The 26,226-nt window shown below is 49.3% G+C and overlaps 2 protein-coding genes across 6 annotated transcripts in view; both read right to left on the bottom strand.

Annotated features, from left to right (window-relative positions):
* Positions 1-5,647, bottom strand: part of MIEF1 (mitochondrial elongation factor 1) — a 62,864-nt gene extending 57,217 nt beyond the window's left edge. The window contains exon 1 of the mRNA XM_075009439.1: positions 5,572-5,647. The gene's annotated coding sequence lies outside the window, so the exon portion shown is untranslated. The remainder of the gene's footprint in view (positions 1-5,571) is intronic.
* MGAT3 (beta-1,4-mannosyl-glycoprotein 4-beta-N-acetylglucosaminyltransferase) overlaps positions 1-5,696 on the bottom strand; it is a 29,477-nt gene extending 23,781 nt beyond the window's left edge. For 2 of the 5 annotated variants that reach the window (XM_075009372.1, XM_075009389.1), the window contains exon 1: positions 5,572-5,696. The gene's annotated coding sequence lies outside the window, so the exon portion shown is untranslated. Of the gene's footprint in view, positions 1-2,473; positions 2,916-5,571 lie in introns of those variants that run through there. The other 3 variants (XM_075009363.1, XM_075009398.1, XM_075009381.1) reach the window with 3 other exon arrangements.
* Positions 5,697-26,226: the final 20,530 nt, after the last annotated feature.

The following is a 26,226-nucleotide window of genomic DNA, read 5'->3' as shown; positions in this document are numbered from 1 at the left end:
CAGCCAGAAAAAACAGCACTTGATAAGGAAACCAATATGGGGGGATAGGTCTGGTGTAAAGTGAGGGCCTGGGGCTAGAATCATGATCAGGTCAAAAAGCTCAGAATCAACACAACAGCTCTGACTCAGAAGGTGTCCTCTGTGCCACTGATGAAACCATTCCTGAGGAAGCAGCCAGCTCCAGAGGGTTTTATTCCTGGCTCTGCTATCAACACTACCACATGAGAGACTTTAGATAAATGATTAAGTCTCTGTGCCTCAGTTTCCTCTGTTGCAAAATAGGGATAATAAAACTGCCTCATGACTTTAAGTACTTTATTTATAATCTCAGGGAGATGAGTGTCTAGTTAATTGAGACTACATTACTTAATGTTTGTAAAGCCTTTTGAGATGATAGCTGAGTCTTACTAGAGAAGCGCAAAGAACTGTGCTCACCTTTACTGCCTGGACAATCACCACTCCCCACTTCTAGCCAAAGCCAGCATGTCAAGCTCTGGCCTTCCTGACTGTGTGTGTGTGGTGGTGGTGGTGGTGGTGAGGGGCAGTCATTGCAGATAGAAGTATGGTGCTCAGATACCTCCGTATTGGCTATCTGCAAAGAGTCTAGACACACCCCCCTCAGCAAGAAGTCTTGTATTGGTGGCTGATCTCACCCTGGGGTGGGGAGGCTGGTTAGTATATTACCCAGATAAAATAAGCCCTTCTCCGCCCCCAAGGGAAACTGATTGGCCTCAAGCTGATTTCCTCCACCTGCCCAAGGCTATACGCCTCCCTGGAGAGACATCAAAGGGAAGAAAAACCCAAAGCACTATGTTGCCCTAGGCCAGGGAGGGGGGAGCTCAACTGGACAAGTATCTGGGCAGTTTCCCCTACTGCAGCAGAAGGCACTTGCTGCTCTCAGGAAAGGCCTGAGGGGAACAAGGGGTTAGCATTGCAAAGTGGTATCAGGGAGTCTGATGAAGTCAAGTTCCCACTTCCTTGCAAGCTGCATCCAGAGCCCCATAGGGAAGAGTGATAGCCAAGTTCTGACTTGTCAGGGTGTGTTTGCCAACCCCGCAATTCCAACACAAACCCATTTCCTTCTGCCCCAGAGAGAGGGCCAGTCCCATTTCATCAGTGCACCTCAACCCTGCCCTCCAGCAACCACTGCTATCCTAGTGCTCGTTGGCTTTACGGAAAGGCATAGCTTAGCTCAGGGCCTGAGGTATTCTCAAAAGAGATCTCTCCTAGGCCTGGGCTGCTACACAGCTCTGCCTCTGCAGCGCCAGGCAGCCTCACGTGGCTCTCCGACAATGCACCACAACCCTAACCTGGAACGCTGTGATTCCAGTCTAACCCCTCCATGGGGGGCTGTCGGCGTTCCTCAGCACTGTCTGCTGGCCTCAGCTGGAGGGGGGCTCCTTCCCCACTTAATGATACTGTCAGTGCCCCCACCCTCAGACGCAAATGCAGGCTGGAAAACATTTGGCACACAGCTGCATAGCTAGCTGCAATGCACACGCCCCCATCCACCCATTCTCTGACTTCAGATTAACCCTCTCCTTGCTAGAGACACCTTGCTGAGCCCTCCAACAATCCACAGATTGCACCCTGTTAGCCAGGGGCCGTGGTGAGGGTTTGCCTGTCTCCCCTACACAGAGTGACCTCAGGAAGCTTAACACACCAAGAGGCCATTTGAGGCACCTGGACTTAGTCAGAGAAATGAGCCAGGTCTAATTCCCCATCTTTCCCTTGGCTCCCTGCCCTGGCGTTAATGTCAGCTGTACCAGTCTTCTTCAGCACCACCTCCTCCTCCTCCAGCCACATCCCCTTCTGATTGGGTCAGAGACTCCAACAATGCACAAAGGGCTCATTTCAGAGCAAATAACCGCATCTCCAATCTCACTAGCCCAGATGAATGCTGGCACACGCCCTACCCACCACCATCACACTCCCCTTCTCCCTCCCACCCTCCGCTCTCAGGGTGAGGGGAAGACAGACATCCTTTGGGGAGAGGAGGCAGCACGGTGCCTTCTTCTTAAAGCGGCCATTGTTGGCACAGCAAGAGATCTGGGCACAGGGTGCTGAGAACCCTGCCCCAGTGCAGAGTTTATTGCTGGGCTGACTAATGCAGGAGTGGGAGAGGGAAAGAGGGAGCTGCCTATACCACTGTGTGCTTCACACACGGCCTATGTACAACTATGCTTTTAAACACAATCATCAACACATGCCCAGAGCCCTCCTCTCTGCCACACGGAGACACCACGTGGGCTTGCAGACTCAACTGTACATACAAATGCGCACCCTCCACATGAAAACACACTGCCATAAATGCATGCATTATTGGACTCTCCCAGTCTTTGCCAAAACACATCGTCCCACATACACAACACACACCCAGACATGTTCAGAGGCATAACGCATGCCCGCATTACACAAACAAGCACAAGCACACATAAAGACAGAACACCACACACACACAATGAACACAAACCTCAGTCGTATACTGTCCGCACAAGTGACCAGCCCCGTCACCCATGTACACCTGGCGAGGGCTGGGAATCCACTGACTCTGCAGCTGCAGGGGAGATTCGGTTCCATAGGCATCGTCAACAGAAGTGCCACAAAGTTGGTGTAGTTTTCGCATTCCTGTGCAGGGCATGAGGGGCCCGTATTTCAAAGCTCCTGGCACACCCCAAATGACTGGGCCTGTACTGAACAAGCACCACCCCACCTACGACCAAGTCCTCTTAATCACATGGCTCAGAAAGTCCCTTCATGGAGCACAGCGAACTACTTCTTCTTCCAACCTTACTGACATTTGCTGTGAAGAAGATGCTGTGGTTTCTGCCTTGAAACTGCAGTCAAGAAGGTGCAAAGTGCCCCAGACACCAGACTTGGGCAAGCTTCAAGAGTATCCTGGCCCAGAGGCAGCGAGTCTCCAGACATGTCAGAGGCAGAAGCAAGGTCACCGCCACTGCTCTCTATAAGCCGAGTGCTGCCACCCAGGAAGCCTTCAGGTACTGCTCAGCTGATTAGCAAAGCACCGAGAGCCACCCACAGCTGACAGCCTGTGTTTCTTTTGGTAGTGCACATCTGCACAAGCCTTGGTGCTCATAACAAAATTTATTCTGCTCATGGATAGAAAAAAATAGAGGGAACACTGGTCACTTCATTAGAAGCCAGCCTTCAAGCATTAACATGCCTTCCCTTCCACCCCCGGCCCACATCATCATCTCTCACCTCCGTGGGCAAAGGGCATTCAGTCTCCAGCAGGGGCTCTTGTACATCCAAAGGATTATCACCCAGCCAGGCAGGGACAGCTGAACATCCTTGCAGCAGGGAACTCAAACCTCCAGCTGATTTCCTGTCACTACTTCAAAACCATCTCAGGGTGGAGAGGCAAGGCCAAAGTTTGGAGCAGGCGCTCTGTGACGCCCAGCCATAGACCCAAGGTTTCATTGTGCATCTGTTGTTTATAAGGACAGGGATGGTTTCAGCACCAAAGGGGTGTTTGTAGGGATGTAAGCAAGGAGAAAAGCAGGAACTCCCTAGAAACAGACCCAGAGGATTGCTTTCATCCCATCTTGGTTTAAAAACATGTCCTCACACTGACTAGTTTCTGTTGCAGGAGTGGGAGCTCTGGATCTGCGCTTTTGACTGAAGTTTCCACTGGCTTGAGCACCCCTCTCAGAAAGTGGTTCCTGGCTGCCTGGAGCCCTGCTCTTCCTTGGAAGCTGGTAGTGACTCATGCTCCATCCACAGGGAGTTACAAGCGATTTTTCTTGGGGGAGGGAGGAGTGCTCACAGTTGATTCAAGCACCAGTTTTGAGCGAGGGACCCAGATGACAGGAACTCTTGTCTTGTAGGACGGAGTGGGAGTTCCCGCTCACTGACTTCAGCTCCATTCCAGGGATGGAGGGCTGTGAAGACTCAGGGCTTTGCAATTAGACCTGGGAGACTGGCAAGTCGAGATCCGCTCCTAGGTCTGGGCAGTTCCAGGTTACCCACGCGGTGCTCCTAGCAGCAGTAGTGGTGGGTATTTGGGGTGATTTGAATTCACTCTCCAGTGACAGGGTTTGCTGGTGACCAGAGTACCATTCTCAGAAGGGGAGACTCAGTGACCAAAGCTTTGCCCTTTGCCGGTCACTCTTCCGGATGACCCAAGCTCTATTCGCAGGGGTGAGGTCCTGGTTACCCAAGTTCCGCTCTGGGAGATGTGGAAAGACTTCCAGCTGACCCAAATTCTGCTCTCCAGGGTTGTCACCAGAATCCCCTTGATAAAAAAGCAGGCTGACAGCACTCAGTGCTGTCTCTCGCCATCCCTCCTGCTTGGCCTCTCTGTCTGTCTCTCAGCTCTGTGCACTGTCTAACCAGGGCTGCAGCTGCAGCACATGCTCTGCCCCCCATCACCTTTGTCGCGCTCATGTGGAGAAAGAGATCTCGCGATGCCAAAAATGCAGGCACACATACACTGCTTTAGAACAAATATTGAGATATTTATAGCTAGCAAATCCCCAGGCATTACAGGCAGCCCTATAGAATTGGGCAGGGATGCAGAGGCCACGTCTCTTTGCGCCCAGCCTTTAATGGGAGATTATATCACTCTGACATGGGGACAGAGGGGAGACAATGTTTATCTATTTTTTATACTCCTTCCCATCCCCTGTAAATATATGCCTCTCCCTCCCTATAGAATGCTGCAGGGCTGGCACATAGGCCCGGTCACTACTCTCCTAGCATAGACAGCACAGGGAGCAGATAGGCCTCCTGCTGCAGCGCCTGGCCTGCAGGCTCCCCTCCTCACTCGCTGTGGCTGTGTTTTCTGGGGGTGTCAGAGAGATGGCTAAGGGCATTCTGACACATCCTCCTGCTTGCCCATTGCCACCACTTCCTGGCCTCGAATTCTGGATTATGTGGGGCTGGAAGGGGACGCACCCCTCTCGTGGATGGCCTATATGGGACGTTATCACCACCGATGCCTGTAGACACAGGTTGCTTTGTTTCTATGGTTGCTGGGTTGGGGAAAATCTATCTCCTCCTCCCCCGGGGGCCATATTTGCAGAAGCTGCAGCTGTTCTGGGGGTAGGAGAAAGGGGGCGACACTCTTCAAGGGAAAGATAACGAAAGACTATAAAGGGACCAAGCGAGGTGTAAAAGCCCTCACCTCCACCCCGGTGCTCTTTGCATAGGTAGCCAGGGAGCAGGGATGCTGGCCCCAGCTGGACAGGCATTAGGCCAGTGTAACCCCCACCAGCCCCACTGCAAGCAAACAACTTTCCAGCCCACTGTTCTAGATTGCTCATTGTTCAAGATGCGCCCTTTAAGCTCCCCCCAACACATGCACATAAGGGGGGGCAGATTGAGGGAGCTAGAGGGGAGGCAGGAGGAGAGTGGGAAGGAGGCAGAGAGGCAGGGGGTGATGACAGAAGGGGAAAGTGTAGGCTGGGAGAGGAGGGATGTAGGAGAAGGTGATAGGGCGGAGGAGAGGAGGGAGCGTAGGGCAGAGGCGGGGGGGTGGGGAGAGAGGCGGGGGGGCGCGGCGGGCGGAGGTCGGACGGGGAGGGGGGCTCGGGGGCGTCTCTCACTCACCCATCGCCCCCCTTTGCTGGCTCTCAGCAGCGGCGGCGGCGGCTCTTCTGCTTCCTGGGCCCCCGGCGGGGAGATGCTGGGATCCGCGGCAGCCTCTCGCCCCATCCCTGGTTCCAGCCGCAGCAGCAGCCGCCCCCCGGCATGGCGCAGCCCCGGCGCCCCCCCCCCCCCACTACGCCAGCGCCGCTCCGGGGGCTGCGCGCCTGCGATCGCGGCGCCCCTCTGCAGGGGGCAGCGGCGGGAGCCAAGTCACCGGCTGCCGCGGCTCCGACCCCTCCCCCGGTCCGGGCGCCGCGCGGGGGCCCCCGGCGGCGATGGCAGCCGCGGCGCAGGTCGGGCGGAGCGGCTGCCGGGCCCGCGGCTGGAGGGCACCGTGGGGCAGGTCCGCGCCAGCTGCAGCGAAGCGCTCCCGCCGCGCGTGGGTCCCCTCCCCGCAGCCCCGGGCCCCACCCCTGCCGCCACAAAGGGCGGGCGGCCCGGCAGGGGGCGGGGGAAGGAAGTCCCCTAGGCAGCGGCGCGGCCCCGAGCCGGGGGGAAACAGGTACCGGCCGTGAACCCGAGCCGGATCCCCCAGCAATGGGGCAGCGCCGTGCGCCAGCGGGACAGGCCGCCCCCCAGCAGCGGGGCAGGGCACACAAAGGAAGGCCTTGGGCTGGGACTGGGCGGCGATGGCTCCCCTGGGGGGGGTGCGAAAAGGGCAGCCGTGGGTGCCCGGGGAACGGCGAAACCCGGCCCGACCCGGCGAACCGGGGGGCAGCAGCCGCCTCAGGGCACCTCCCGCCAATCAGCCGGCCCGGGGGGCGGGATGGAGCGCGCGGTGCCCGAGCAGGGGCGTTGCCAACTCTCAGCGCCACTGGCAGGTGTTACTTCTTCGGCCCTGGCACCTGCAAGGCCCAGCCGGGCGGCGGGGTGGCCCAGGGCTGGCACGGTGCACCCAGGCCCACGGTCCTGGGCCCCAGCGACTCGCTAACTGAAGTCGAGTGGGTGGAAAGCGGATGACTGAGAATCCAAAGAGGCCAGTGCTCCTCCATGCGCCAGAATTGTCCTGTGTGCTCCTCAGGCATCCTCCTTTCCTAGGCCCAGAATGAGTTAGGTCCCCCCCAAACAGGCCTGTGAGGAGGTTAGTATACAGTAACCCTCAAAATGCCCCATCTGGAGTTAAGCTCAACTCAAAATCCTGCTCCCCCCGGCCCTGGCTCGAGTCCCTGTGGCTCTGGTTCAAACCCTGCCCCCACCCAGCCCTGGCTCAACCATACTGGCCTGCACGGCCCTGGTTCAAACCCCTATCCCCCTGCCTGGTTCACCACCATTGCATGTGGCTCTGGCTCAACCCCACCCCAGTTCAAACTCCCCTGTGTGGTTCTGGCTCAACTCCATCCCTGCCCGCTGCAGTCCTAACCCACCCTGGGCTTAGCCCCCTGCTCCCTCCCATGGCCCCAGTCCACTGCTAGGCTTAACCCTCCCAACTGTCCACCCCCAGCTCCAGGACTCACCTTTCAAAAGGAGCTCCAGCTGCAGAGTGTGTTCTCCTGGGGAAAAAAGCCCCCTGACTTGTGCAAAATTTGAGTTCTGTGAGGGTGTGTGGGAACACAACCCTTGTGTAAATCGAGAGACTACTGTAATTATTTCCATACTACAGAGGGTTAAGATGAAACACTGGCTTGGCCCACCTTAAACAAGATGCTTATGACAAACAGAACCCGCTTTGCTGACTCCCAGTCTTGTGACTTATTTCTTTCCTCTCTCTACTTTTTGCTTGTCTTTTCCCTGTCACAGTGATGAAAAAAGCAGGAATGTAATAGGATCTTGCCTCTTGCAACTGAAATACAGATAAAGGTCAAGTGAAAGTGAACTTGGGAGAAAACAAGGGGACATTCTTCCTCTATGGTTTTATATTACTTCAGAGAAAGAGTACCTGAAAAACAAAAACAAGGGACTGATGTCAAACATCCTCCTTATTGGGAAAGAGAGGGAGCGGGGTAGAGAAAGTGTTGAAAAAAGAGACAGAGAGGGAGAGACAAAGCTGAATTTGGTGAACTACCTGCTTCTGTTTTCCTGGGATGTCACTAAGTGGTGCAATGATCAATGCACAGAGATCATGGTTTCCCAAACCGGGGGTTGTGCCCCGCCGGGGGGCATGAAGAAATTCCAGGGGGGGTGTGAGGTGACCCAGCCCCCCCATCATTCTCCCCACCCCAAGAAAGAGATGGCCTTTGCTTCCAGCTCTCAGCCCCTGCCATTTTACATGGGCAACCTGGCGCAGCTGCTATAAAAAGCAGACGACTGGCAAAGACCCATGTGGAGCGAGCTGCCTCCTACAAAGGTAAGTGAGTGAGTGTGGGTTGGGGGGGAAGGGGAGTAGAAGTAGGATGGGATTAGATGGGGGTCTGGGGATGCCCGGCTCGGGGGATGGGGTAAGAGCAGGGGGCTAGTGGTGCTTGGCTTTGGGGAAGGGGGGCAGGGCTTGGGCAGGCATCCTGTGGGGCTCAGGCAGGCAGCTCAGAGTGCTCGGGCTGGTGGCGGGCCCCAGCAGCACAGGGCTCAGTCAGGTTGGGCGAGTGGTTCTGGCAGCGCAGGGCTCGGGCACATGGCCGGCTGGCATGGGCAGCTCTGGCAGCTGGTACAGGGATCAGGCAGCTGGCCAGCTAGGACTGCACCAGGCAACCTCAAGGGGCCAAGATAAACTATTTGTGCTTATTTTTAATTTTAAATAACATTTTTATATGAAGTTTTTGTGTTTATTTTAAATTGTGAATTGAATTTGATGTTAAAGGGGGCGTTGGATGATAGTAAAGAAGAGGTCGGGGGGTCATGAGGGTTTCTCAGAAATCAAAAGTGGGGGCATGATGCCAAAAAGTTTGGGAACCCCTGACATAGATAAATGAGTCAGTTTTGTGCTGATGATAAATAAACAGAACATCTTTCAAACCCGGCAACACAAAACGCTTTCCAAAGAAATGCTGCTAGGAGACCAAGATTGAAAGGTAAGATCTAGAACATAGATTCCAAACTGGGGGGCGTGCTGGGGCATAAAGAAATTCCAGGAGGAGCATGAGGTGACCCCCCTGGCAATCTCCCCCCCACCCAAAGAAAGAGCCCGCCCTGGTGTTCTCTCCTGCGAAAATTGAGGCAGTGCCAGCTTCCTGTGGCCTGCGTGCTAAGTCCCACAGCTGCAGGTTAGAACTGGCATCTCAGGAAGCATGTGCTTTGCTTCCCCTCCCACTTCCTGAAAAGCCAGGTCTGTTGCCCACTGGTGACTGACTTCTGCCTGCTGCCTTCCTGTGAGAGGGGTGGAGGGGAATGGGAGTCCCTGGTCCATGCCAGCTCCAACTGCTCAGGCAGCATGTGCTCTGCTCCCCAAGGCAGCAATGCCTTGCTGACAAATTCATGCGCAATTTTCCAGACAACTTTTCTGGCAACCCCATTCATAAATTAATACGCAATCCATTCAACATTTATATTGATTCATTGCCTGAAGTATTGCAAGAAAAAGCACTCAAAATACAATTCAAGTGCAACAGGTAACTTCGAAAACTCAAGCTTAGGGAAATTTTGGTTAAAATATTTCCCAATGTGCTCGAAAGTTGGAGAAACACTATGTATTATTTTTCCGTTTTTATCAACGTACCTCTGTGAAAAAAGCTTTTCAAGTTTAGTCACATTAAAAACTAAACAAAATAGACTGGATTTCAAAACAATTTGCAGTGCACATTTTCATCTTGCAAACCTAGGATTTCCCAACTTGTGAGAAAATGCAGCATCATCCTTCACATTAAATTTGAGATGTTTCTGCTAGTTCTGAGGTTAAATTACATATTTATTAAATTTTGGGGCTGAGAATAACAATTTGTGCTTATTCTTAATTTTAAATAATTTTACACCAAGTTTTTGTGTTTATTTTAAATTTCAAATTACAAATTGATTTTTTTTAGAAAAGGGGGATTGGATGATGGTAAGGAAGAAGTGGGGGAGCATGAGGGTTTCTCAAAAATCAAAATGGGGGTATGATGCCGAAAAGTTTGGAAAAACTGATTTAGAAAGTCTCAGATTGCAGCTGGATAAAGGGACAATATAAACAAAAGAGATAGCCTGAGCCACCTGAGCCCTGCTCTGCTGGGGCCAGCTGCCCAAGCCCCATGAGTCCTGCAAGCTGACCAGCGGCTTAAGCCCTGTGAGCCGCGCGCCCAAGTCCCTCCCCTCCCACAAAGCCAGGCACCACCCCCAACCCCCCATTCCTACCCCATCCCCATTCTGCTTACCCAAGCCAGGCACCACAGCCCCGCATCTTACCACATACTCCTCCTTTCCCCACAACGCACACTCACTCATCTTTGCACATAGGTCTTTGCCAGCTGCCTGCTTTTTATAGTGGCTGTGCTGGGTCACCCATGTAAAATGGCAGGGGCTGAGAGCCAGCAGCAAAGGTCAGGTTTCTTTGGGTGGGGGGAAATGATGGGGAGGCTGGGTCACCTCATGCCCCCCACCACCACAATTTCTGCATGCTCCCCCAGTTTGGGAAACCATGTGCTAGAGAGAAAGAGAAAGAAAGAAACTGAGCCTCAGGCATTAAAACTGCATTTAGGGAACACAAGTTGAATGTCTCTAGTCTGGCAGACTTGGGACCTGACCAAGGCCACACCAGAGAATTTACAGGACCATGAGAGGTCAATATTGTCAAGCAGCATTATCAACACCTCCACTGTTTACTGGGCTCATAGAAGACCTTTAGGGGTAAATTCGGGGTAAATAACAGTACAGAACACTGAGAACCAGGACTGGTGGCTGTAAACAAACTATAGGACCACAGGAAACTTGGTCACATCCAGGATAAGTGGACTTTCAGCTAACTAAATTCATGCTACACCACAGATGTTGCCAGACCAGAGGGTGTTGGACTAGAGAGGTTCAACCTGTATTTATGACTATAAATTGCTTTAATATGAGTTACATAATATTGTGGCAGAATTGTGCCCTTGTAGCCACAAAAGCTAATGGCATGTTGGGGTGCATTAGGAAGAGCATTTCTAGCAGATCTAGAGAAGTTATTATTCCCTTCTATTCGGCACTGGTGAGGCCACATCTGGAGTATTGTATCCAGTTGTGGTCCCCCCAGTATAAAAAGGATGTGGATGCACTGGAGCAGGTCCAGTGGAGGGCAATGAAAATGATTAGGGGGATGGAGCTCATGACCTACCAGAAGAGGTTGAGGGATTTGGCGTTATTTAGTTTGCAGAAGAGAAGACTGAGGGGCAATTTGATAGTAGTCTTCATTTTCCTGAAGCGGAGCTCTAAGGAGGATGGAGAAAGGCTGTTCTCAGTAGTGACAGACGGCAGAACAAGGAGCAACGGTCTGAAGTTACAGAGCTGGACATGTAGGTTGGATATTAGGAAAAGCTATTTCACATGGAAAGTGGTGAAGCACTGGAATGCGTTACCTAGAGAGGTGGTGGAATCTCCATCTCTGAAGGTTTTTAAGTCCCAGCTTCATAAAGTCCTGGCTGGGATGACTTAGTTGGGGTTGATCCTACTTTGGCCAGGGGGCTGGACTCGATGACCTCCTGAGGGCACTTCCAGCCCTGCGATTCTGTGATTCAGTGAATACAAAGCCATAGTCTCACAAATCATCCAGAATATGAAAACATTTCATACTAAATGGATGCTTCGTGTTAAATGAATTGGTGCTCCTGAAAAGTTGCTGGGTTGTCATGTCTTGTGGCTGGACTCTCTGGATCAGACCCTCAAGTGGTAGTAGTAATCTGATATAGTGCCATTGACTGAAGGTTTGCTCTCTCATCCACAGGCAGATACATGGTGGTTAGCACAGAAGTGCAAGCTTTCTACACAGGTGGACTCTGAGCCCAGAGCTTCTGCCTTTGCCTTGAAGGAATCATCTCTAGGAAAGCAGGGATGATCAGCTTTCATCGTCCTTTCATTTAATCCTTGATTGCTCTTTTGCTAACAAGCCATGCCAGATATTCCTGCTTGTGTTGGTGATTTCAGCTATGCAAATATAAATCCCATTAGGAATGGCTAGAGATCACAGATTCACTTCACACAGGCCAGCAAATGCTCATCAGATGGTAATATTCATGAGTCCATATTAACCTGGGGATAGACTTCAAGAGATGATCCACTGGTGTAAGGTGCCTCTGTGCTTTACAGACCTCAGTCACAAATAAAGTTCTTTTCATTTTGACAGAATGCTCCAGGTCAGATGTGTCTTACCCCCTGTCTGCCCCTCCCCAGAGGGCAGAAGTTGATTTTCTACATCTTGTAGAATGCACTAACGGCAGCTAAATAAGATGAATTCCTGCCATTTAAGTTTAAGCAAGCATTCACTCCCATCTTTGAGGCTACATCTGCATCAGTCTTTCAGGGCCTTCATGTCTCCCTCCGGTAGTCAGCACTGTACCATTTCAGCGCTTCATCGCCGTTAGACATTGTCCATCTCATCAACAGTGAGAGACCACCTGCCTGGTGTACATCTTGGAAGCAAAATGTTAACTTCCTTTTTCATATTAGCTGTGAACTCCGAGGGGCAATTCTATGGTGCCACTCCATTCCTTTTTTGATGCCAGAAGAATGCAAAAGGGATGGAACGGGGAATGGCCAGGTATTGTAGGCCTAGCTGCTGCCTCTGTGGCATTGCCTCCTCTCCTACCGCGGCTGCCCCAGTGTAAGGAGACTGTTGAGAATGTGGGTGGAGCACATTGAACCGTAGTGATCAAAACCAGTTCTGCAGGTATAAGTTAGAGCAGCCTTAAGGCTCTCCCACAAGATCCAAGGTGGAAAGGTGGTAGAAAGCCACCTATGTCTTCTATGACCCACACACTCCACAATGAAGGGTCTTTGCAAGTAATTGTTGTCTCAGACCTAACAAACTCGCTACATCAAACACATGTATTGCAGGGTATTAATGGGTAACAGGTCAGATTTATAAATTTTATTAAAACTAATTCTTTTAAAGAAAATTCACATGGTATGCCAGCTTAGAGGAAAGGCTCTGTACATCTGGGGTCATGCTTGGATTATTAAAATTTTTTCCTTAGAAAGTCACGGAGCCTTTTTTTTTGCCAGTACTGAGTATGAGCACCTCGGCAACCCCAGCCATCAGATTGCTTGGGGAAGGGGGGAGCCAGGGAACTGGCTGAGTACCAGCTCCTCTTTTTTAACAAAAAAGGCACTGGAAAGTAACAAGATTCATGCAGTCTGTATATAATCAGCATTGATCCAGATTTAGGTGTGCAAGTTTAGTGGTACAGTTTAGGTAGCCATGAATAAGTGAATGTGGGTACATCATCCCAGGAAAGTTTTACAGAAGTAGTTGTGGAACGCAGATGTGTTGATGGGTGGAGATTGTCCCTCACGTTTTGGGGGTAGGCTTTCTGTGGGGAAACACCGTCTGTTGAGGGAAGAACTGGGGGCTGCTTTCCTGACTCAGAAAGCTTGTAACTTATCAGGATTCACCATTGCGGCATATATGGATGGGTAATAGTTAAAGAATAATGTAACTATCTGGAGAATGTGCTCTGAGGACTTGGTGAAGCCGTCAGGAGCTATGTCTCCATGATGGCCCATTCAAGCAGGAGGAACTTGTCAGTCACCACACACTGGTTAGCCAATGATGCAAAGCAAGATGCCACAATCCAGCCTTGTTCTTTTCCAAGACTTTCCATGGAAAACCGTCAGCGATAATTACAAACAATCAAAACCACCCATGTGGTGGTTAAAACAAAAGGATCATGACAACAAGCAGAGAGTCACCCTGCCTATGAATAAAGACTAAATATTTTGTTAGTCTTTAAAGTGCTACTTGACTGCTTTTTTGTTTTGATAGAATACAGACTAACACAGCTATCTCTCTGTCTCTGTTCAAGACTGTGTCAGTATAACAGAGCAGGGGAAGCACTCTAGGTTCCTTCACTGAGGAAACCTCTCATAAGCTACGTCTACACGTGAAGCCTACATCGAAGTAGCTTATTTCGATGTGGCGACATCGAAATAGGCTATTTCGATGAATAACGTCTACACGTCCTCCAGGGCTGGCAACGTCGATGTTCAACATCGACGTTGCGCAGCACCACATCGAAATAGGCACAGTGAGGGAACGTCTACACGCCACAGTAGCACACATCGAAATAAGGGTGCCAGGCACAGCTGCAGACAGGGTCACAGGGCGGACTCAACAGCAAGCCGCTCCCTTAAAGGGCCCCTCCCAGACACACTTGCACTAAACAGCACAAGATACACAGAGCCGACAACGAGTTGCAGACCCTGTGCATGCAGCATGAATCCCCCGCTGCAGCAGCAGCAGCCAGAAGCCCTGGGCTAAGGGCTGCTGCACACGGTGACCATAGAGCCCCGCACAGGCTGGAGAGGCAGCGTCTCTCAACCCCCCAGCTGATGGCTGCCATGGAGGACCCCACAATTTCGACGTTGCGGGACGCGGATCGTCTACACGGTCCCTACTTTGATGTTGAACGTCAAAGTAGGGCGCTATTCCGATCCCCTCATGAGATTAGCGACTTCGACGTCTCGCTGCCTAACGTCGAAGTTAACTTCGAAATAGCACCCGACGCGTGTAGCTGTGACGGGTGCTATTTCGAAGTTAGTGCCGCTACTTCGAAGTAGCGTGCACGTGTAGACACAGCTATAGAGTAGGGGGAGCTTTTTGTGAAAGTTTGAAACCAGCGTGCTCTGACAGCAGCCAGCTCTGCAACAGTCTGAACTTTGGAGGGAAACACTATAACCATTATGGTTTCTCTAGCCATTTTGAGAGTCCTATAGCTTGTCTGCAGCCAAACTAAAGAGCAGCAGCCATTAACTGTGAAGCTACAAGTCGCATACTCACATTCCATCTACATTCCAGCACAATAGTAGCATATCAGGCTGTTAAAAAGACCACATCCTAGTGCCACCCACTGTTAAACAGATCACAAGATGAGTAAAGAAAACTTAATTAACAGCATTTCGTCTGGCAGGCAACGACTTATCCATGGCTGAGGTGGAACCACCATTCTCTGATGATGCTTCACTTTTCTACAGTTTTCTGTATATTCTCTGTCTGGTTTGTAATCATAGAATCATAGAACACTAGGACCGGAAGGGGCCTCGAGAGGCCATCGAGTCCAGTCCCCTGCCCCAACGGCAGGACCGACCACTATCTACACCATCCCTGATAGACATCTATCTAATCTGTTCTTAAATATCTCCAGCGAGAGAGATTCCACAACCTCCCTTGGCAACTTATTCCAGTACTTGACCACCCTGACAGTTAGGAACTTTTTCCTAATGTCCAACCTAAACTTCCCTTGCTGCAGCTTAAGTCCATTGCCTCTTGTTCTCTCCTCAGAGGCCAAGAAGAACAAGTTTTCTCCCTCCTCCTTATGACACCCTGTAGGATGCGAGAAGACTTTGTAACGGTCTCATGAGAGCAGTCCGACCCTCTGTGAACTCTTAGAGGAATCATATACAGAAGCATGCTGCCAACAAACAAGAGATACCAGAACTGGTCTGTGCAAGGTGAAAGCTGCAAAACAAGTCACATCACCTGCGAAACAAGCCGCGCCTGCCAAAACTCCAAGGCTACGCTGGCAGTAGGCCACTAGAGATAGTGATAAGGAATGCATAGGCAATTTTAGGCAATCTTATGTTAATGAGCTCAGCTTATCAGCTAGTGTTAGAAGGCCTGTTACAGAGCCTCTCCCCGAGCGAAGCTCTGGCGCTCGGGTTTTCCCCCGCTGGTGACTGTGGCATCTCCGGGGCTCCCGTCGCGGGTGTCACGCGCTTGCAATAAACCAAATGTAGCACTCGCCTTCTGGGTGCAGCCTCGTCTCTGGGGAACCCGAGCCTGGTTGGCTACACACCCTTTAAGATATCTGAAAACCGCTATCATGTCCCCCCCTCAATCTTCTGTTTTCCAAGCTAAACAAGCCCAATTCTTTCAGCCTTTCTTCATAAGTCATGTTCTCCAGACCTTTTATCATTCTAGTTGCTCTTCTCTGGACCTTCTCTAATTTCTCCACATCTTTCTTGAATTGGGGTGCCCAGAACTGGACACAATATTCCAGCTGAGGCCAAACCAGCGCAGAGCAGAGCGGTAGAATGATTTCTTGTGTCTTGTTCACAACACACCTGCTAATGCATCCCAAAATCATGGTTGCTTTTTTTTGCAACAGCATCACACTGTTGACTCATATTTAACTTGTGATCTACTAGAACCCCTAGATCCCTTTCTGCTGTACTCCTTCCTAGACAGTCTTTTCCCATTCTGTATGTGTGAAACAGATTATTCCTTCCTAAGTGCAGCACCTTACATTTATCTTTATTAAACTTCATCCTGTTTACTTCAGACCATTTCTCCAATTTATCTAGATCATTCTGAATTATGACCCTATCCTCCAAGGTAGTTGCAACCCCTCCCAGCTTGGTATCATCTGCAAACTTAATAAGCGTACTTTCTATGCCAATATCCAAATCATTAATGAAGATATTGAACAGAACTGGTCCCAGAACAGACCCCTGCGGAACCCCACTTGTTATGCTTTTCCAGCAGGATTGAGCACCATTAACAACTACTCTCTGGGTACGATTAGCCAGCCAGTTATGCACTCACCTTATTGCAGCCCCATTTAAGTTGGACTTGCCTAGTTTGTCGATAAGAATATTATGCGAGACCGTATCAAATGCTTTACTAAAGTCTAGGTATACCACATCCACTGCTTCTCCCTTATCTACGAGTCTCGTTATAGTGTCAAAAAAAGCTATCAGGTTGGTTTGACATGATTTGTTTTTTACAAAACCATGCTGGCTGTTCCCTATCACTTTACCACCTTCCAAGTGCTTGCAGATGATTTCCTTAACTACCTGCTCCATTACCTTTCCTGGCACAGAAGTTAAGCTGACTGGCCTGTAATTTCCTGGGTTGTTCTTATTCCCCTTTTTGTAGATGGGCACTATATTTGCCCTCTTCCAGTCTTCTGGAATCTCTCCTGTCTCCCACGACTTTCCAAAAATGAGAGCTAACGGTTCAGCTACCTCTTCTATCAGCTCCTTGAGGATTCTAGGATGCATTTCATCAGGCCCTGGTAACTTGCAGACATCTAATTTTTCCAAATGGTTTTTAACTTGTTCTTTTTTTATTTCAAAAACTAACTCTACCCCTTTTCCACCAGCATTCACTATGTCAGGCATTCCTTCAGACTTCTCTGTGAAGACCGAAACAAAGAAATCATTAAGCATCTCTGCCATTTCCAAGTTCCCCGTTACTGTTTCTCCCTCCTCACTGAGCAATGGCCCTACCCTGTCCTTGGTCTTCCTCTTGTTTCTAATATATTTGTAAAAGGCCTTCTTGTTACCCTTTACGCCTGTAGCTAGTTGGAGCTCATTTTGTGCCTTAGCCTTTCTAATTTTACTCCTGCATTCCTGTGTTATTTGCCTATGTTCATTCTTTGTAATTTGTCCTAGTTTCCATTTTTTATCGGATTCCTTTTTTAGTTTGAGATCATGCAGGATCTCCTTGTTAAGCCAAGGCGGTCTTTGCTCATATTTACTATCTTTCCTACATAGGGGAATAGCTTGTTTTTGGGCCCTTAATAATGTCTCTTTGAAAAACTGCCAACTCTCCTCAGTTGTTTTTCCCCTCAGTTTTTCCTCCCATGGGATCTTACCTACCAGCTCTCTGAGTTTACCAAAATCTGCCTTCCTGAAATCCATCATCTCTATTTTGCTATTTTCCCTCCTACCAGTCCTTAGAATTGTGAATTCTATGATTTCATGATTACTCTCACCCAAGCAGCCTCCCACATTCAAATTCTCGATCAAGTCCTCCTTATTTGTTAAAATCAAATCCAGAACAGTTTCTCCCCTGGTGGCTTTTTCAACTTTTTGGAATAAAAAATTGTCTCCAATGCAGTCTAAGAACTTATTGGATAGTCTGTGCCCCGCTGTATTGGTGTCCCAGCATATATCTGGATAGTTAAAGTCCCCCATCACCACCAAATCCTGGGCTCTGGATGATTTTGTTAGTTGTTTAAAAAAAGCATCATCCACCTCTTCCACCTGGTTAGGTGGCCTGTAGTAGACTCCTAACAGGACATCACCCTTGTTTTTTACCCCTCTTAAACTAACACACAGACTCTCAACACGTCCATCTCCTATGTCCATCTCCACCTCAGTCCAAGTGTGTACATTTTTTATATATAAGGCAACACCTCCCCCCTTTTTTCCCTGTCTATCTTTCCTAACCAGGCTGTAGCCTTCAATACCAACATTCCAATCATGTGTATTATCCCACCAAGTTTCTGTGATGCCAATGATATCATAGTTGTATTTATTTATTAGCACTTCCAGTTCTTCCTGCTTATTACCCATACTTCTTGCATTGGTATATAGGCATCTTAGATATTGATTTGAACTTTCCCCCCAGTTTTTTCCTGGCCCTCTTTTTACTCTGACATTGTTGCCCATGCTCCCTCCTACTTCCGACCCATCTCCCAGGTTTCCATGTTCTCCACTTACCTGCAGGCTTTGCTCCCCTGTCCCCGGCAAACCTAGTTTAAAGCCCTCCTCACCAGGTTAGCAAGTCTGTGTCCGAATATGGTCTTTCCCCTCCTCGAAAGGTGAACGCCATCTCTGCCTAGCAGTCCTTCCTGAAATAGCATCCCATGGTCGAAGAAACTGAATTGCTCCTGTCTGCTGTATAATTAAGTTTTGTTAGGTGTAAATCAGTTAAGGTGGTGGGTTATGATTGGTGAGGTAATTCTGTTACCGTGGGCTATTATTTGTTAGTAAAATTGTACTAAAATAATTGGTCACAGTATAGCTAAGCAGGACTCAAGTTTCACTACTTAAAAACTGGGGTCCAAGAAGGGAGAAAGAAGAACAGAAGATCAAAGGGTGAAAAAGAAGAACAGAACATCCAACAGGAGGGAAGAAGGAACACCTAAAGGACTCACCCCCAAGACCCCCCAAGACCCTGAGGTGCAGAAACCAGCATCTAGAGAGTGACTTTGTCTGTCCCAACAGGGGAAGTCTGCCTGCTTGCCTTATCAGGACTGGTGAGCATGATACTGTGTGCTTATTTTGCATTCTGCTTTCTTGGCAATTGTAAATAAATAGAGAAAAAGAATATTACTGTGTAAGGCTTTTTCAGTGGCACAGATCCTGCATACCCGCAGAGAATTACGCCCTGAGCCTTAGGGATTGGGCAAGGGTGGTAGTTTAAATTAACAGGGTCACGCCTTGAGCCCTACAGATTGGGTAAAGGTGTGTATGTCCCTGTGTGTGGAAGGGATGAGAAATTTGTGCGGGTAACGTATTATGAGTGGGCCCTAGGTAGCGGTCTATGATTTTGTTCTGTATTGTCACCCTTTGTTGACATCATTCGCTCTTGTTCCTAGTAGAATCTCTACCCAGTCTTACGTTAACCTTCTTTGCTTTCATTGCAAGTGGGTGCCTGCTACAGAAGTGGGGCACTATTTATACTAAAACCGTTTAACCCCTCCTTTGGCAGGAGAGGCTCTGCCATTGTCAAAGTCCAGGTAACATAGGAGCACAGGAGCCAGCTAATACCTCATGTTAAACTGCAAGGCAAAGACAGGGCTGATGTAGCCCAGAGCATGCTTGAGTCTCTTTTAGGTTGATTGTATTAGGGTGCTAACATGCAGTTACCAAAAGCCAGGATCCCTCATCTTAGTGGCAGGGAATAACAGAATGGTCACATCTCTACCTCACCAAGGGTACCTCACCAGTCACCAAGGGTGCTGACTGCTAAGTACAGTCCACAGGTTTTATTTGCACACAGCTCAAGTCTGTGCTGGTCTCTTGAGAAGTGAAATAATGCATCCTGCCCTGTAAATTGGCTGTTCCACCACCCAGTATCATACCAGTCCCTCATAAAGTGGTATCCAGCTAAACCCTGGGCTCTTCGGAGCCAGACGCTTGAAGTGGGATAACTCATTCACTGGGAAATAGTAACAGAGAAGTGGCCATGTTAGTCTGTACTCCAACAAAACAAAGCAGCAGAAATGTAGCACTTTAAAGCCTAACAAAATGGTTTATTCCATGATGAGCTTTCGTGGGACTGGCCCACTTCTTCAGATCAATGGGTCTGTCCCACGAAAGCTCAAAACCGAATAAATCATTTTGTTATTCTTGAAAGTGCTACATTTCTGCTGCTTTGCTTCATTCATTGGGGGTTTCTGAGGTCAGTTAAAATTGCAACGCTGGACTGTCACCTTGCCCATGAAAAGGTCATCATTTTCTCTTCTGGGGTTTCAGCCATTTTAATGCCCTTTTGAGCTAGAATCTTGAGACAAATCACTCTTTGAGCTCTAATTTCAAAATCTGACACACTTATCCCTTATGAACTGCTGTTTACGGTGAAGAAAACAACAACAACCTGGCAGCTCTCTCCCCAGACTAACAGCTTAGGCAAACAATATTAACGTCTTCTGCGTTCGATATGAGGCCTCAAATCCAACGAAATGAAGGATCATCAGTTCTATGTATCAGAAAATTGGAAGATGCTGATGTAAGCATTTAATAAAAGCTTTAAAGACCTTAAGGTCAGAAGAGACCATCACGATCACAGTCAGACTACCTGCACAGTGCAGGTCAAGAAACTCGCTCCCCTACTCTTGTAATAGGCTCCTGACCTCTGGCTCAGGTACTGAAGTCCTCAAGACTTTAAGCAAAGGATCCACGACTTACAATAGTTTAAACATGTAAGGGATCTGTGTTCTGTGCCGCTGAGGAAGGTGAAAACATTTGGGGGTGGGGGGTTTTACTTTTAAGCCTCTTTAAGCCTATGTTGATGTAAAAGAATTTCTACCCTAGCCTGATCAAAATGAGGCTTGTGTGCTTATTTTTATCTGTTCCCACTAAGGGGTTGTTGGCCAGCTTTCTCTTTCAGCCACAGTCTTAAAGGTAAAGTAGCTACATGTGTGAGAACAACAAGAAGTCCTGTGGCACCTGATAGACTAACAGATATTTTGAAGCATAAGCTTTCATGGGCAAAGACCCGCTTCAGCAGACGCATGGGTGGCAGGGAGAGGGGTTAGAGGAGTAAAAGGGAGGGCCAGAGCTGACAAGGTTTATTCAGTCAGGGTGGAAATGGCCCATTGTCAGATTCTAATGTGGAGGTGTGAACTTCCAGCACTGAGAAACTGTTTTTGTAAGGGGCCAGCCACTCCCAGTCTCTGCTTGGTTGATGGAGTCAAATTTGCAAATGAATTGCAGCTTAGAGATTTATTTCTCCATTTGATTTTTGAAATTTTTTTGTGGTAGGACTGCTACTTTTAAATCTGTTACTGTGTGTCCAGGGAGATTGAAATGTTCTCCTACAGGATTGTGTATGTTGCCATTCCTGAGGTCTGATTTATGTCCATTTATTCTTTCACATAGAGACTGTCCAGTTTGGCCAATGTAAATTGCAGTGGGGCATTGCTGGCACATGATGGCATATATTATATTGGCAGATGTGCAGATAAAGGAGCCCCTGATGGTATGGTTGATGTCAGGTCCTGTGATGATATCACTGGTGTAGATATGTGAGCAGAGTTGACAGCAAGGTTTGTTGCAAGGATTGGTTCCAGGTTTGGAGTTACTGTGTCGTGGTCTGTAGTTGCTGGTGAGAATTTGTTTAAGGTTGGCAGGCTGTCTGTAGGCGAGGACAGGCCTGCCTCCCAAGATCTGTGAGAGTGACGAATCATTGTTCGGGATGGGTTGCAGATCACTGATGATGCATTCAAGAGGATTTAGCTGGGGGCTGTGTGTGATGGCCAGTGGGGTTCTCTTATTTTCCTTGCAAGGCCTGTCTTGTAGCAGGTGGCTTCTGGGTACCCGTCTGGCTCTGTCAATCTGTTTCCTCACTTCCTTAGGTGGGTATTGTAGTTTGAGGAAAGCTTGGTAAAGGTCTTGAAGATGTTTGTCTCTGTCTGATGTACCTTAGTGCCTGGCTGTATACAATGGATTGTGTAGTGTGCTCTGGATGGAAGCTGGAGGCATGCAGATAAGCATAACGGTCTGTGGGTTTTCGGTATGGAGTGGTATTTATGTGACTGTCGCTTATCTGCACAGTAGTGTCCAGGAAGTGGATCTCTTGTGTGGACTGGTCCAGGCTGAGGTTGATGGTGGGGTGGAAACTATTGAAATCATGGTGAAATCTTCAAGAGCCTCCTTCCAATGGGTCCAGATGATGAAGATGTCATCAATGTAGCGCAGGTAGAGGAGGGGCGCTAGGGGATGAGAACTGAGGAAGCGTTGTTCCAGGTCAGCCATAAAAAAGTTGGCGTAGTGTGGGGCCATGCGGGTGCCCATAGCAGTGCCACTGATTTGAAGATATAAACTGTCCTCAAATCTGAAATAGTTGTGGGTGAGGACAAAGTCACAAAGCTCCACCACCATTTGTGCCTCGGTCTCATCAGGGATAATATTCCTAACAGCTTGAAGTCCATCTTCATGTGGGATATTGGTGTAAAGGGCCTCTACATCCATGGTGGCCAGGATGGTGTTTTCAGGAAGGTCACCAATGAACTGTAGTTTCCTGAGGAAGTCGGTGGTATCTCGAAGAAAGCTGGGGGTGCTGGTAGCATGGGGTCTAAGTAGAGAGTCCACATATCCAGACAATCCTGTGGTGAGGGTGCCAGTGCCTGAGATGATGGGGTGTCCGGGATTTCAAGGTTTATGGGTCTTGGGTAGAAGGCAGAATAAACCTGGTTTGGTTTCAAGGGGTGTATCAGTGTAGATCAGTTCCTGTGTTTTTATAGGGAGGGTCTTGGGCAGATGCTGTAGTTTCTTTGTGTATTCCTCAGTGGGATCCTGGAATAGTGGCTTGTAGAATGTGCTATTGGAGAGTTGCCTGGCAGCCTCCTTTAAGTAGTCTCTCCTATTCATGATGACAACAGCACCTCCTTTGTCAGCCTCTCAGATGACAATGTCAGAGTTGTTTCTGAGGCTGTTGATGGTGTTGCGTTCTGCTCAGTTGAGGTTATGGGGTAAGCAATGCCGCTTTCCCACAATTTCTGCCTGTGTGTTTCGGTGGAAGCATTCTATGTATAGGTCCAGTTTGTCATTTCGACCATCGGGGGAGTCCATGAGGAATTCTTTTCTTGTACCGTAGGTGGGAGGATACCTGTGGGTCAGTGTGCTGTTCAGGGTTGTGTTGGAAGTATTCCCTAAGTTGGAGACGGTGAAGGTAGGCTTCCAGATCACCACAGAACTGTATCAAGTTTGTGGGGGTGGTGGGGCTGAAAGAGAGTTCCCAAGAAAGGGTAGATTCTTCTGCCAGGCTGAGTGTGTAGTTGGATAGATTGACAATATTGCTGGGTGAGGTAAGGGTACCCCTATTGTGGCCCCATTTGGAAAGCAGGAGTTTAGATAGTTTACAGTTTTGATAGTTTATAGATACAGACAGACATCATCTTCTTCTCCAAATGCAAACAGAAGGACAACATACCAAAAGGACTGAAGGTGAAAAATACACTGAAATCAACATACTACGTAGATTACAGTGAAAGATTGTGCCACACACTCTCTAAGAAACTGAAACACCTGATCAGCATCCTGTACAGCAAACAGGAAAACATCAAAAAAGAGCTACGTGTCTCCCCAGAGACAACAGCAAAGAAAGAAACCAACATCTGGGTGAGGTGACAAACCGTCAACAACCATTTCCCGGCAAAGGAGCTACAATTCAATGACTCACGTGCATAAAGACCCACTCAGGGAAATGCCAAACCTTGCCTGGAGACTCATCAATGCCCACCAGGTGTGCTGGGGCTTGTATTGTCCAAGGACATGGACTACAGCAGTGAAACAGAAAACGGGAGGGCCCAGTGCTTTGTCCTGTCTACACTTATGCTGCAAGCAACAGGACATAGCGAAGACTGAAGACTCCAACAGAGGAAATTGGCCCAGATGTAAGGGACAAACCTGTATATTAAGGACTGCAATATCCAGTGAGGCAAAAAGAACTGCTTAATCTCGTTGCTGCTCAGTGAAAGTGAGAATTTAGACTACACGCTCACACTTTCCTTTTTTTGGGCAACCACTCTGACTTTTTGCCCAACACTCATAGTCGCTTTTGCAGTCCATAAACTTGCTTTACTGTTTGTTTTCGCCAGTGACTTGCCTAAATTGTCTGGTAAATTGCTCAGGTTTCCACGGCTGCTGTATATCCATTTCCAACCGATGAAGTGGTGAGCCAATGCATAAACTTACACTGCTCATTTTGACCAGCACAAGATAGTCTGTTCCAATCCTAAGGTAGAAGGCTGGGAGCTAGGAGGGTGGGCAGGGGATGGGATTTGGCTGGTGCCTTTCTCTGTGTGGTTCTTGAGTGGCTCTTACAGCAGTCATGCAATATTAGCTGGGTGCAGGGCTCCACACATGGTTGTGCTGAGTGACAACAGCACCAGGAGGGGGTTGCTGTTTGTCTCTAGCAAGGCATTGTGATTTAAGTGGGGAGAGGGGTCCCACAGTTTCAGGCTGCACCTCGAGGATCTTGTCACAGTGTGTTATTCTCATGTCATATTACTGAATTATTTTGCACTATATTAAATCTGATTCTTCAACAGCACTAAAGGTCTGTCCTGAGTCCTCCAGTATATCTGACTCTGTGCTCTCTTCTGGTTCCATCTGCCTATCAGCCCCCAGTTCAGCCATCTGGTTTGCAAAGTCAGTTCAGCACCGAGTGGGCTCTATGCTCAAGGGAGAGCCAAGCACTCAGGAAAAAGTTTTATCCTTCAGGCAGGATGATGGGGAATTGCTGGCTGTTGGGGTCTGCATTGTGTATGGAACCTTGAGCTTTTCATTCTTTCCCGGAGCTGAGGCTCCTCCTTCTTGGAGGTGTTCTGCCAGAGGTGTCAATTATGGCTTTATATCTCTCCATATTGGCAACTTTACTGATTTCCTACTGCAGGTCCACCAGAACCTGGGTGTCACCCTCCGACCAGCGAGCAGCCTGCTGGGATAAGGATCTCCTGCACTGCATCTCTGCCCGAGTATTGTGTAGAAATGGAGCAGGCTGCACACAATGTGGGCTTTAGATATTGAGTTGGTGTATATAAACTGGCAGATGACTTCCGGTGCAGAAGATAAGATTTGCTATTAGGGCAAATTGTGGGAAGGCCTTGGAGGACTAGCTGCACTTGAGTTAAACTACTAATTGCGGGAGGTTAAAGCCTGAGTTAAAGCAGAACCCTAGCTCTAAAAACTCAGTCGGCTAGTCCAGGATTAATGCAGTTCCTTAGCCCAGATGAGAGTTTCGTGTATGGTGGGAGGGGCGGTAAAGGTAAAGAGGACAGGGTCCCAAGTTAACTTTGCAGTGAAAATCTGTACGTACAGGGTTCAAATGATCATCACCAGATCAGAAGTGGAAAGAATTTTCCCTCCTGGGATATTGGCAGCGACCTTGGGCATGTTCCGCCTTCCTCTAAACCTAAACCACAGAGCACACGTTGCCTACTAGGACCACACAGCTTTGTCTCAGACAATCGCTTGCTTGCAAGGGCATGGGAAGCAGAGAGGGTTCTGGGGGGGCCTTCCATCCTTGTCCTCATCTTATAGGATGGCCATCCATGCAAGGGAGTCTTGTCTATCCTCCCTCCCTGGCCATTTCAAATTCTGCCCCCCACCCCACTTTATGGCAGGCTTTCCAATGGTTTAAATCAGTGTTTCCTCTCATTTTTCCCTTCCATGGGTGGAATAAATTTTGTTATGTGCACTGAGACACATGTGGATGTGCACCACCAAAAGAAACGTGTTGCCGGCTCTGTGCAGCTGTGGGCGCTCTGCTAATCAGCTGTGTGGCACCTGAATCCCTCCTGGGCAGCTGCCCAAGTGCTCAGCTTACAGGGAACACTGGTTTCAAGTATTTCCGACAACTTGCTCCTCTTCCTTTAAGAGCCTGTTCCACAATCTAAATCTCTCAGGTCCTCCTGATATGCAACTCAAAAATTTCCTTTCCACAATTTTAATGCACTACAGGTTCAGCCTCTTAAATCTGGCACACTCTTGTCCGGCAACATCCGTGATCCGGCATGACCACAGATCTTGCAGGGCCAGAAAGTACCAGGTCTGGGGGCTGGACTGCATTGGGGGACAGGGGCTGGGGCCAGAGCAATGATGGAGAGAGCCCTCACTGGCCCCGCTGGAGCACAGGGATGGAGGGGGAGGTACAGAGCTCCTACTGGAGCCCATGACAAGCCCCTGAAGAAGGAGGAAGAGGAAAGCTGGAAAGCAGAAGCCAGTGGGCTCTGGTGGCTGCAGAGCCAGAGGTGAGCAGCAGGGCCCAGGTGGCTGGGGAGCAAGCTGGGAAGCAGCTGGGCGGGGCCTGTGGGGTCAGGGTACTGGTGGGAATCCACAGGGCTGGGAAGCCAGCCAGGGAACCACCGGGCCAGGGATCCAGCCTGGGAGCCAGAGGGCTGGAAAGCTTCAGGGCCTGGGAGATGGTGGGAAGCCGGCTGGGGAGCCAACTGGGGAGCTGCGGCGGCTAGGGAGCCAGCAGGAGGCTGGTTTGGCTCAGCTGACCAGGTAACAGGGGCTAGGCCAGGAAGATGGAGGGGGCCGCAGCTGCCAAGACAGAAACTGCAGCTGGGGCCAGGAAGCTGGAACCTGCGGCTGTGCCAGGACCTGGAGGCCAGCGTCCTAGAC

The sequence above is a fragment of the Carettochelys insculpta genome, chromosome 1 (assembly GCF_033958435.1).
Source record: "Carettochelys insculpta isolate YL-2023 chromosome 1, ASM3395843v1, whole genome shotgun sequence".
Classification (NCBI taxonomy): Eukaryota; Metazoa; Chordata; order Testudines; family Carettochelyidae; genus Carettochelys; species Carettochelys insculpta.
This window is presented reverse-complemented; position numbering and strand designations above follow the sequence as displayed.